The following is a 14,461-nucleotide window of genomic DNA, read 5'->3' on the forward strand; positions in this document are numbered from 1 at the left end:
TGAATCCATGAATATTCAAGATTTTTTTTCACTATCACCCAGATCACAGTTTGAGGCAGACACACTATTTTTTTCCTCCATATCTCATTTTCATAGAGGAAAATCTTTTTCAATTACTCTTCAATAGTGGTGTAGTTCTGCCAGGACCTTTGCTTTTTTTTTTTTTTTTTTTTGGTGGGACCCTTGCCCGTGGCCTGGGAACGAACCAGCGCTGCAAAGGCTGCGGGCGGGCAGCCTCACAGCCCAGCCCTCAACCACTGCGCCACCAGGGGAGGCCCAGGACCTTTGCTTTTTATGTGAGGGTGTAGAAGCCTGGGGTATAACAGCTCTAGCTCTTTATTTTGTTTAGAACCGAGGCTTCTGGATTTAGTCCTCTACCTGAACCATGAAATCTAAACCCAATTTACTAAAATTGGTAAATGTCCTCCAAAAAATGCATAACCTCAGCACCTGCATAGTATATTTAGTTGTTTTTGGTCTTCATTTTTTTCCAGCCTGAGCAATCTCTTTATTTTCTTGAGATCTCATGTGTGATTTCTAAATGATGCTTACTTACAAGCCCAAACCTGTTGTAAAAATTTATTTTAAAAAATGTTTATTTTGTCTTATCTAGACTATTTGAACATGTGTGTGGAATGGAATTTATTATAAAATGCTACTTCTCAGGATAATTATTTGGAGATAGACAGTACTAGAAATAGAAGGATTTCAAAATTTTTGGGATGAAAAACAAATAGCAATAAATAAGATAATTCAGACATTCCTTACAAATTAGAATGAATCAAAACTCTTTTAATTTTACTTCAAAAAGAATTGACAAATACTGGACGGGTTTTTTTTTTAAATTTATTTATGCATACAAGAGCTGGGGTACAGGTCAAAGATGTGGGGGGGGAGGTGAGAGGATTCACCAGAGACAGGGTGGGGAACAGAACAGGCAGAGTGACTGAAATACACTGCTGAGGGGAGCAGCGGATGAGACAGGAGAGGTCTGCTGCGCCATGTGAGTTGCTCCCTGGCCGGCTGGAGATCAAACTCGTGCTGCAGATGCTGCAGGTTACTTCACAACTTGAAGCCACCAGAGAGGCCCCCTGGAAGGGGTTTTGAACCAAAAAGTCAATAGATATTATAATTTGAGGGTGATATGTTTAAAGTTGTACTGAATAATTATTGACACATTTTTCAGATGATCAAAAATGTACCTAAATCAATTAACGTTCAACATTTGTACATTTCTCTTACTATATTTAACTCATATAAATGGCCTGTGGTATGGGTGCTCTACTTTTGAAAGTCTTAATTTTATAGTAGGTACCTGTCCTAGTTTGTATTTTTGCTTTGTATAGGACCGTTCATCATGAGCCAAGACGACATCCAGCCCCCATAGAGAGATTTCAGGAAAAAATCAGAAGACTTTCTAGATTCTATATTTCCCTTTCTTTCTCTAATATCTTTTGTAAATTATTTTCCTCCAAATCTAGGGGTATGAGAGATTTCTAGAGATAATTTTCTCCTAATAATACTAAGAGCTTTAGTATAGAGCATTACCAACAACATTTCACATTCATATAGTTTCCTTTTACCTGTTCATTTTTTTCATTCAAAAACTTTTTAATATTTGGGATGGATCAAAAGCTATTCAAAAGCACAGAAGTAACACCATAACAATTTTACTCTTGGAGTGAATGAATTTTGAACTCACAATGGAATGTCTTATAAAACATATGGGAGCACTTATGTATGGTTTGGCATTGTGCTAATGCTTTATCAATTATCTTACAAGACTGAATTAAGATGCCTTCAAATAAGAAGATATTTTTTGTGTAATAGTTAAATTGGGATAGATTTAATATTCACTTGAAGAGTCATCCAGCCACCTTGACCACCTTGACCATTAATACAGAGATTATTGTATTAAAGCAGTGGGCTTTGAAAGGGGGGCTGACTATAAAGAATATGTTTTGGTCTTTAGTCAACAGTTTATCTGAGTCTTTTGCTTTGTAGATTTATTTAATTCAGTGCTTAAAAGTGTAGGTTGTGGAACAGACTTGTCTGGGTTCAAATCCTGTCTCCTTTACTTCAGTAGATTACTTAACTTCTTTGTGCTACAGTTTATTTTTCAATGGTATAAAAAATTCTATAACACAGGATGGTGCAAGCCTAAAGAAGTTAATATATTCCAGAATCTGGAATGCAGTGAAAGTTAACAAATGTTAACTTTTCTAACACCATCCCATTTCATTTTATTTTCATGGTTGTCTGGTCTATTGGATATTTGAATTTAAGATTTCTATTTTAGGATTATAAAATTTAGAAAGACAGAAAGCATGGGGAAAGAGAAGATGTTCAAATTACAGCAATGACAATGAAAGTTATAAATAGAATATTATAAGTACATGAAAGAGTGCCTTTCACTTTGTCCTTTAGAAATCATATCATGTTTGATACAAGAAGGGACACGAGAATGAAACTTGAAGTTGAGATGAGGGGAGGTGGATATTCTAGGAGAAGAAACACATAAATTACTTTAGGAATGCCAAGGTAAGGTAGAAAGATTTTCTAATATTTGGCAATTACCAAGCAGGAATGGGGCGAGAGGGGGATATATACATGGGGACTTACACTTGATATTTCAAAGAAGTGATGTTGCATGTATTCCAAGTTGGAGAGCATAAAGCAGTTCACAGAAGGTTCTTGAATGGAGGCAACTGTTTATCTAGTACTTTGGAGATAAGAATTACATGGATGAAAAAGTGAGAAATGTTGAGTGAGAATAATCCAAACAGAAAAGCTTTGAAAATCTTCTGGATTAATAAACTATGGTATGCTTTGGAATGGCGGTAGCTCTATGAACTGTGCAGACCAGAGATAATATTCAACTTGTATATGGCAAGTTTAGCCATTATTTGTCATTTTTACCTACCTTACTGCTTTTTAAAAAATTCTTCATAACAACCCAAAGTGTTACTCAATAGTGTTGTCCCACAGTACTGATGTGAACAATGAGGTTCACATCATTGTACAGAATGGTTTATGTTATTAATAAATGATAAAATAGTCATATTTATAGTGAGAAGTATAGGGAATAGATAATATATGAAGAGATTTGTTGGAACCAGATTGAATGTCATGTTAATAAAGTTGGATAAGAACATGAAAGTTCATCTTGGATAAGATCAAGCTCAGCATAGGAGTGAGATCCAAATTTGCTTAAGAACTAGAGGTGATCTGAACATCCCATCAATTTCCCTACCTCTCACATCTCAAAAAATCTGTGAACCTTGATAAAATAATCATCCTGGTTAAACCTCAGTGTTTAAGTACCAGTGAAAGCATTCGCATAAAAAGCATATCGTCTTATAAACTTTCTCCAAAATAATTAAAGTCCAGATTACTTTCAGAAGGCAGATTAAGTTTTCCTTTTCATCATGTGTCCCCTCTGAGTATAATATTGATTTTGATTTTCCCACAATGTTAAAAAATATATTTTTAAAAATTGAAATAATTGTTTCTATTATCCTAAAAGCATCCACTGTAACCAACATATTTAAGGACAATTTTAAAAGCAGTTTAAATAGGCTTCCTATAATTCAGGTACAATCTATTAAAGATACCACTAAAGCATTTTGAAAATTGATTGACTTTTGTAAGCATTTTTTTCCTGGTATCTAGTAAAGCAGGGCTCTATCTTAATTATTTTTCTCACATATTACTTAATGTACTTAGAGGAAATCTCTGTTAACTTAAATGAATTTGACAAATGGATTTTTCAGAAGAACAGATGTATTTAAAACATAACAGATGGGTCTTCATTTTCTTAGGTGAGATGATCTATATCCATTTTATCAAGTTACAAGGGTGCTGGAATATGAGGCTCCAGTGATATACAAAGAATAATAAAATATTGATGGTGTTATGCCATAAATTAAGTGGACCAGAACATTTTATTAAAATTTAAATATACACTTGGTGTACTTGAAAAGGTTTATTTTTTATAGAAATCATATTAAATGTAAAAGGATAAACAAGTTTCCAAAATACTTGATATTTTTAAAGTACCTCATAAATCATGAGATGGTAAGATTGGCTTCTACAACCTTCTTTAAATATTTGTGGCGACTATATAGTATTTATTTATTCATTTATTTATTTCATTGGGATAACATTAATTGGCAGCATGGTATGTGATTTAGAGGTATATAGGATCTCATCTTGCAGGTGTATGTTATAACATCACACCTGCCACCAAAACATTGAGTCTCCTACTACAGTGTGTTTTGCCTTCTCTCCACTTTGTGCTCTCCCTCCTACTCCCCCTCTGGTAGCCTAGTTCTCCTTATTTCTAGGTTAGTATTTGGCTTGGTTTTACCTGATCCTTTGCTTTGTTTCTCTATAATTCACAGATAAATGAAACCATGCAGTATTAGTCATTCTAATTCTAACTTATTTCACTTAGCATAATCCCTTCCAGTTCCATCCATGGTGTCACAAATGGTAAGAGTTTTTTTTTTTTAATATATTTTTTATATCGGTGTAGAATTCCATGGTGTATATATGTATATAAGTTGTGATATAATCACATCTTCCCAATCCACTTATATGTCTTTGGTCACTTAGTTGTTTATGTGACTTAATTTTTGTAAATAATGCTGTAATGAACATAAACATGCATATGCTTCTCCACATTAGTGTTTTTGCATTCTTTGTGTAGATACCTAGGAGTGGAATTGCTGGAACATAAGTTATGTCCATTTTTGATACTTTGTGAAATCTCCATATTGTTTTCCATAGGGACTGGTCCAGTCTTCATTTAGGTAAGAATTATTTGGAAGAGTGAAATTAAGGAGATCTACTCACTAGAAAAAAATCTATATATTTATATATATCTATGAATATATGTATTTATATATAGATGGAAAGGCATCACTGTGTAATAGCAAAACAATCTTGGCCAAGAAAATCAAGGGGGAGAAAGCATCTAAACTGACATTAATGCTTACCATATAGCTATTGTAATTAAAACATAGTAGCATTGTCAGCAAGAGAAACACATAGATTATTGGGACATAGAATACAGAAATAGTCCTTCACAAATATCTGTGACTGATTTTGACATAGATACAAAGTGATTCAATTTTGGAAAGATAACTTTATAAACTCATGTGCTGAAACAAGTTGAAAAATGAATCTTGACCTAAATATGCCTTATGCAAAAATTTAAGTCAAAATAGGTTGCAGTCTTTAATATAAAACAAAAACCATAAAACATTTAGAAAAGATAATAGGAGAGAATCTTTGAGGTGAAAGTTATAGGAAGAAATTGTAGACTGAACACCTAGAGCATGATGAATAAAAGCAAAATTTGATAATATTGATCCCATTAAAATTGAAAATAGTTGTTCTTAAAAACTTGAAGAGGATAAAAAGACAACCTACAGGCAGAGAGAAAATATCAGCAAGCTATATATACAAGGGAGGTCTAGTATCTAGAACACATAAAGAACTCTCATAACTCAACAGGAAGAGACATTTCACTGAAGAGGATACATAGAAGATAAATAAGCACATGAAAAACTGTTCAATATTATTACTCATCAGGGATATGTGAGTTAAAAGCACACTGAGATACCCCTACATCCTGTCAGAAAACTTAAAAATACAAAGATAGCATAAAATCCAGGTGAAAAAGCAAATAACTCCATCATATATTACTGGTGGGAAGGTAAGTTGGTCCTGTCATTTTTTTTAGAATTTTTGCATTAAAAAAATAAAACACTAAACTTTTAACTACCATATGTCCCAGAAATTTATTTTAGAGAAATGAACACTTACATTCACACAAGAATCTGTATGAAATGTTTGTAGCTGCTTTATTCACAATAGATCAAATGTCCTTCCATGGGTCAATTGTTACATTGTGGTATCTCCTTACTGTGGGATAATTCCCAGTGATGCAGTGGAAGGGTTGATAGATGGACACAACAACTTAGATCCATGTCTAGAGAATTATGCTGAGTAAAAAAAATACCATTGCCATTAGATTTCCTAAGGTATGATCCCATTTGTAAACATTATTTTAAAAAAACGAGGATGAAGCTGTGCAGATGGACAAATTTGGACTATTAGCAGTGACCTTCAGGTAGTATTTACACATGTTGCTTCTTAATGATGGACACCTGACACATAATTTTATAGTGCTATGTTAGTTTAATTAAAAAAAAATTAGAAACAGCCTAGTGGTTGCCCAAGTTTAGGGGCAAAGTTGCGTGAGAAGAGGTGTGTGTGTTATGGAAACTGGGAGTATTTGCATTGATGGAACTGCTCTGAATATGGAGGTGGTAGTGTTACATGAATCTACATATGTGATAATATTGAACTTAACTAATGTATGTAAGCACATAGGAGTAGCAATGATAGAGTTGAAATCTGAATAATATTCAATTCTATATCCATTTGCCTGCCCTGCTTGTGATATGAAACTCTGGTTTTGCAAATAACCCCTGGGGGAAATGGCAAAGTATACAAGGAATTTTTTGGTTTTTCTCTTACAACAGAGTAAATACTCATAGGACAGGGGCACTAAGAAGGATTATTTTGGCCACCTCCTGGAAACAATTTACCACCAAAATGTTCCTTTTGTATGTGAAGTTCAAAGTTCCCATGGACATTCATGATTGCCAGTGAGTTTCTTCCTTTTGGAGACTCCATCTTTTTATTTTTTTAAAGATTTATTTATTTTTATACAAGAGCTAGGGTACAGGCCAGAGGTGAGGGAGGGTGAGAGGATTCCCCAAAGACAGAGCAGGGAGCAGAACAGGCAGACTGACTGAAATACACTGCTGAGGGGAGCAGCGGATGAGACAGGAGAGGTCTGCTGTGCCATGTGGGGCCCTCGCCAGCTGACCAGGATGGAACCCACGCTGCAGAGGCTGCAGACAGCTTCACAGTGCTGCGCTCAACCTGCTGTGCCACCAGGAAGACTGGACTCCATCATTTTTAACAGATAGCTACAACGTGAGACAGAAGTGGACTGTACAATATGTGTGCATGAAAGAGTAGGGACATGTTCATGGTTAGGCACGGAGATGTCCAGATTTAATTTCCATTTTCCTATTACTCTGAGAACATTTTCATTCTATATTTAAGGTAATAACACTGCCTGATGTATAATAATTTTAACATAAAAATTTCAATTCCCAAAGAGTGCCAAGGTTTGTCCAAACAGGAAGTTCAAATATTTGACAACAGATTTCTTGCCTTCTAGTTTAGGATTAAGGTATTTAGTTTTAAAAAGTACAGATTTCACTCATCTGTTGAATAGGACCTGTCTTTCATTGAAGAGGACTCATCACTGCCAGTACTTAAATACAAAGAAGACTGGGTAATATAATCCTACTGAGCTAAAGAAGCTGCAGATTTCCAAAGGGACAGAGTAATTTCTCTCTGCTGCATTTTTTCTCTCAATGCAATATCCCCCATTTTTCTCTGTTTGGACAGAGATCACTGGAGAGGTTTGGGCCTCAAGTAATTTTGTATTTCTGCCTTTAAAGGTTTTTTTTTGGGGGGAGGGTAACATTAGTGCCTATGTTTCACTGGAAACCTCATGTTCCCCAGAAACACCTACATGTTGACATGTATAAGGTTAGTTCATTGACTCTAAATGCCCATATGAGCCTCCCAAGTTATTGCTACTGTACCCAGAGCCACAAATCACAGATGAAAACCTGCTTGAAAATCATCCCCATCAGGGCCTCCCTCGTGATGTGGGCAGTTGAGCGACACACTGTGAAGCTCTCTGCAGCCTCTGCAGCATGGGTTCAATCCTGGCCAGCTGTGGAGAATCCCACATGGTGAAGCAGACCTCTCCTGTCTCGTCCGCTGCTCCCCTCAGCAGTGTATTTCGTCAGTCTGTCTGTTCTGTTCCCCACTCTGTCTCTGCTGAATCCTCTCACCCTCCCACGCATCTGGCCTGTACCCCGGTTCTTGTATAAATAAATAAAGCTTTTAAAAAATCCCCATCATGTAATAACTACAAATATAGAAATAAGGATTATTAAATTTTAACATATTGTAGCAGTGCAGTTATTTTGCAAAGGCTGCTTGTTGCTATTAAGAATGACAAACTTGATTTTCTTAAATAGAGGAAACTGTTAACTGGAATTTTACATATTCTTGCCTGCTAACATTTGCTTGAAATGCATGCAAGAGAAATATGCTATTTATAAAGTCCATAGTCAAGTTTATATTCCCTTTTAGGGCCATAGTAATCTAATATCTGTATTTTCAGTGTTCAAATGTAATTACATGAGTGAATGCTTTAATAATCCTTTTTCATTATAAACAAATATAGGATGTTTACATAATTTGAAACTAAAATAAATCCTAACCAAAATGCTATTAAGTGAAAACTGTGGTAATTGTGTAAAGTTTTACTAAATATTATTCATGTGGAATGTCTGAGCTTCTCTGAAAGTTGTGCTTATTACAAGTCAAGGATCCAGGGAACATTTTTAAGACCTCAAATACAGACTCTCAATTAAACAGCAGGACTAACATCTCAGAAAAAAATAGATAAATAAAGTACATATAGTTTAAACGTTTGACAACTTGCATTCAATCACATAACTTGAATCAAAAGAGAAAATTCTGCCTAGGAAAACAAATCAGTAGTATTGAATTTTAGCTTTAATTCCCAAGACATTCCAAACCTAATTTATAATGCAATCATGAAATATACATAAAGCAAAAATAGTTAGACACCTATGGGAAAACCAAAACAACTAGAACTCTGTTAATGCCCACATTTTCAATATGTACATCACAAGATTTGATTTTTGTTCTACCCAGTAAATGGATCGCTCTTTCCAAAGCTATCCCATTTCACATATGTCTCCAGATTTCATTATCAGGGCTATCCCCAAAGATAAGCTAAATGGTCACATAGTCAATATAATTTGATATAGGAGACTGAAAGACACTATTCTCAAAATAAATCCTCCATCTGCTTTACGTGCACTGTGAAATTGTATTATTTCAGATGTATTCTTTACTGACAGTCTTCATGTTTCAGAAATCACTATTAAAATGCAATTAACACTGGAGGGAGATTTTGGATAATAATGTCACTGTATCTTTTTAGGTATGTGTCTACAATTCACAGAATAGGATTGGCCAGAATCTTTGAAACACCTTTAAAAATTATATTTGTGTAAAAATACATAACCAAAAAACTTAGAATTAAAAGGGGCACTTGACAGACTCTTCAGTTTATTTAAGAATGGTGTATTAGATTTCTTAGCCCTTACAGATAAAATAGATGAGGATAATTAGAAAACTGCACTATCATAGTTTGATTCAATGATGTATAAACTTCATGCCTGCAAACAGAATAGCACTGCATTGTGTCAATCAGCTTTTGATACCTAACAACCAATCAACATGCCCAGTGTCTTGTAAATATATATTTTATATACATAAATATATATATATTCTTACAGTGTCCTCAGATCACTTGGAACGGTGTGCTGACGTTAGCTGTACTCATTTCATGCGTGTGTAGGTTGGTTACGAACCAGCACATTTAGGATAAGCTTTATAGAGCTTAGTATTTTGAGTCATGTCTGTTTCATAAGTCTCCATCGTCTTTGGACCAGTGGGTTAGCAAGCATGCTCTCTCATAACAACAGTAGCAAAACACCTGATGAGTGGAAACATGTAATGCTTGTTAAGGCTTAATGTTGGAAGGAGCTCATTATCATTTCCACATGTGTTTCTTGACCTAGAGGAAGGATATGCGTGCTCTACACACTTTGAGCCAAAGCAAGCCATGGTTCCAAACTCAACATCAGTAGCATAGAGAAGTAAATTCTTCCAGTGGGGGGTTTATGGGGTAAGGGTAGAAGAAGGAATAAGCATTTTTGAATATTAGGATACTGCAAATACCGTTTTAAGAATCAAAAGAGTATTCACAAAATTTAATCATGAACTTGAGTCTTTAAAGAAGAAACTTGACTGATAATTAATGATCACAAAGTCATAGGACTAGATGTAATTCATAAGGTCAGGTCCACAGTCCTCTACAAAGGAATGTTTGTGATGAGAGAGGTGAAGGAACATCTCAGAGGATTGCTACATTTGCAGCAAGTTGTTGAGTGGTCAAACAGACATGACTTGTCAGAATGAAAAGCTATTTACTTATCTTTAAGTTATCTTTTAGAAGAATCTATATAGCTGTCTTCTTTTTGCATCTGCTGGCAAAATCAGTCAATTTATTTTTAATTTTTAATTTTTTATTAGTGTGGGTAGAGCCTTGTGAGGTAGTCACTGAGAATTAAGACTAAGTGGTTCTTGTACTCCTTAAAGTAGCCTCTGCTTGCCAGGAAGATGATATAAAATTTCAGTGGAGGTTAAGGAAGTTTTACAGAGAATACTTCAAGTATCTCTTAGAATATTAACCAAAGGAACCACACAAATGGTGACCGTTTCTCTCTCTCTGGTCTCTGCTATAAACAGAAGACTAAATTTAAATTCACAGATAAAACATCTTATATATTAAAGATAATTATTCTAGTTATGATTTTTTGCCTACTGGTTGAGATACTTACCTTTGGCCAGTGTGTTAAGGTAGTGGTGAAAGTTTTTAAAACTATTTTTAAATAACAAGTGACTTGTCTACATAAATGAAAATTCTAAGTCAAGATAGCAGTCTAGTTATTGTTTGTTTCCAGTTGATTTTAGAATTAATAGCAAATTGTCCATTGCATTGGAACCTGCTGAGTAAAAGCAGTATCCCTGATGACATTCCACTGAGTTGATGCAACATTCACAAATTTCAAGTGCAAATATTGCTAATAAATTCCATAGGAATATGGATTTTATATAATATTACATTTCTCTTTCTTTCTCTCCCTACATTTTTTCTTTTTTTTTTAAGATGGAAGAGCCCTCCTATTTATAGCCTATCAAAACCAACACAAAAGCAAAACAGTATCCATAAAAATTCACAACTGTTAAAATATTATCATTTATCAAAAAAATGCCCATGCTTCCTTTATATTGTCTAACTGGATAGTTACAATGGTACAGAAATGCAGTCAATTGTTATATTCTTTTCTCAACTAATCTACCAACTTTTTTTCCATTTGAAAGGTTTGCTCTTCATTTTCATCAGATAGTAGATTCTCTCTTGCACACCAATCAGAATTTAATATTGAATATAATATAATCATCTTAGAGAAAATTTCTGAAAGATTTTAGACACTGATATTATGAAATAAAAGATGCACAAAAATCTTCTTTAGCAGATGACCATTTAATTATCCTGAAAAGAAGAACCTGACATACCAGGACTTTTGAGAAAATTTCTTTGACTTTGAGAAATAAGCCTACATCATAAATCATGGTTGGAACAGATGGATGGCATTTTTCTAGCCACGTCAGAGCTTTATAGTCAAAATAATATGTATCATTTATCGAGGGTCTCCTATTTCTAAGTCGTTTCTAACTATCTCTAAATATTTTTCTTTCCAAAAGGTATATACTAAAATTCATGATTTATAGATGAAGATATGGGAGAACAAGTAACTTTCTCAAGGTCATAGGGAAAGTAAATTTGTTGGCCAGTAATCAAACTCAATTTCTGTTCTTTTTCCATATGGCCATGGAGAATTTCTGACAAATTCTTGCAAAGATAAGATGATCAAAGTGCTGAGTTGAAGCAGTGCTGGTGTTTATTGGACTGCACATAGACTTCTTTCATAAGACCATGTGCAAAGTATATTTTTCTTTGAAAAAGCCTCAATTACCATATATTGTGGGTTTAAGTTAACCTGGCATATAGTGTAACTTGCATTTTTATGTATAAACATTTAGGTTTGGTTTTAATGTGGAGGTTTACTTCTCCAGCTGTTCCTCTCAAATCTCACAGCTAGGGGCAAAGATCTTTAAGCCCTAGCTTTCTCCCAGAATGGTACCTCTTGGCCATGAACAGGAGCCCAAGAAGTAGTCAGGTGACCAGTTAAAGGTTTCAACAGCCTTAAGTTGGCATCTCAATGACATAGAATGTTCGACTTGGAAAGATATTGAAGATCATTGAATATTACTCTATCCAATCCATTTACTTGGAAAGGAAAGTCAGGTCAGGACTAACAGGTAGTATGTTATGCTTAAGACTGCACCATAAATTACTAGCAAAGCTCAGATTTCCTGACTCCTACTGAAGTTCTTTTTTCATTCTCTGCTCAGATCTATGCTATGTGGATACTGAGGAAAAAAATATTTGTTTTTTATGTAAATTGCATCGTGTTTCCATACGTGTTTCATGAATGGTGAGCCAGATGAACAAGAAAAAGACAGATACTGCAACTACATGCACAATGAACAGCTTGATCTGAGTATGTATGTTTTACATATTATTTTCATCATGATTCTTGGCATTTTTTTCATAAATGAATCATGAATTATCTTTGCTGAGGGTAATTTAGTGGCCAATTCTTGTGTAATCCTGAGATAGCATCACTTAGAAACTTGTGCAAGAGTTAGGTTCTTACAGAACGTTCCTCTTTGTGATGTGGCAATGATGAAGGGGATTTTAATTCAGGGATTGGCATGTGGAATGTGTTTGTATAGACCTTAGTAATTCTGCATTCTGTGAGGTCTGAGGGGTCTTGTTTTGCTGGACTGAACAGATGAAACAAAAACTTCACAATATTTTTTTTCCAGATAGAATTATGTCCACATTAATATACTGCTTCTTTATTTACACATACACACACACACATACACTACACACATACTACACATGAAGCTTGCAATTATTAATTACAAAATAAGCCACGCTGAGCAATTGCAAAGGTATTCTCTGAGGTGGAAATACATCTTTCATCTTACTGTCTGTGCTTTCCACCACATTCCAATACTTCTATCAAGTTCTGCATCATTTTACCTTTCCTTTATATATGCATTAATAAAACAACTGTCATAGTGATAATTTTTTCACACCACCACTTTGCATTCACAAGAAACATAAAACCTGAAAAACTAACATAAAAGAAAAGACAAAGAGATGAGCAGCGCCATATTTTAAATAGACTTTAGTAGAATTCACTGACATTACTGGTCATTTTTCTCCTCTTGTAGGACACAGAGAGGGGAATGCTGAATGGCCGAACTGCAGCCGGCAATGGCTGCTCATGAAATTGTTAGTCAGTGTCAGCAAATGAAACTGACAAAAGCATCTGGATGAAAGATTGAGTAATTATTTTTCTGTGTTAATGGCCCTTTATTTGTGGTTTTTATGTCTATGTTTGTTAACAGTAATTGCCTCTCCTCTACTGTTTATTTTTAATGAGTCCCTTAAAAAATAGAACACTAACTACTGTAGGATTTATTCTCACTTTGTTTACCACAGAAAAAACATTGGACAAAGCAGACCTCTACATCCTTAAAGGGAAAGTCAAATCTGCCCATCAGAGAGTGTAAGAAGTTGCCAACCAAATAATACCTTTGGAAGTATGTGCACAAGGTTTTGAAAACAGAAAAGCATTCAGTTCACTGCAACATTTGGAAGGTGGATCTCACTAATCGACAGAGATCCAGCCCAATATAACTTCAATTTTCCTCTGTCATAATCATAGCCTTGACTTTAGGATGTCCATGGGAGAACACAAACTAGGTTATAATCGAGTCAGGTCACATTTAATATAGTGCAAAATTCAGGATCTTCCTTCACTACGTTATATTAAACTCCCTGGGCCTCCCTGGTGGCCTAGGGGTTAAGTCTCAGCACTATCATCGCTATGGCCTGAGTTTGATACCCAGCCAGATGCTCAACCACACATGGCACAGCAGACCTCTCTTGTCTCATCTGCTACTCCCCTCAGCAGTGTATTTCAGCATATATCCCTGTTCTGCTCCCCACTCTGTCTCTGGTGAATCCTCTCATGCCTCACGCCTCTAGCCTATACCTCAGTTCTTATACATAATAAGTAAATCTTTTTAAAAAAGTAAAATAAATGGAGATCATAATCCACTGGTATCAGTCATTCTTTTATCCTCAGCACTTAGTACACACTTTGTAGATAATAACTTCTCAATATTAATTCCTTGAACACATAATGGTAGCTACTAATAACTTCTGGACTGAGCAGGCAGAATGATTCCAGTTGCCAAATCAGCAAAGCATCATTAACAGAATATGTCTCAAATATAACAATACAATTTACACTGGGTATTTTAATAACTTTAATAACTTGGTTTCCTAGGGCTATTATAACAAAACCACAAACTGGTTAACATAAAACAGTAGGAATGTATTCTCTCAAACTTGTGGAGGCCAGAAGCTTGAAGTCAGCATATCATTAGGGATACATTCACTCTGAAAGCTGAAGGGGAGAACCCCCCTTTGCCTGTCCAGCTTCTGGTGATTACTGGACATCTGGGCCCTCCCAGGCTTGAGGTTGCA

This window comes from Talpa europaea, assembly GCF_964194135.1.
Source record: "Talpa europaea genome assembly, chromosome: 8".
Classification (NCBI taxonomy): domain Eukaryota; kingdom Metazoa; phylum Chordata; class Mammalia; order Eulipotyphla; family Talpidae; genus Talpa; species Talpa europaea.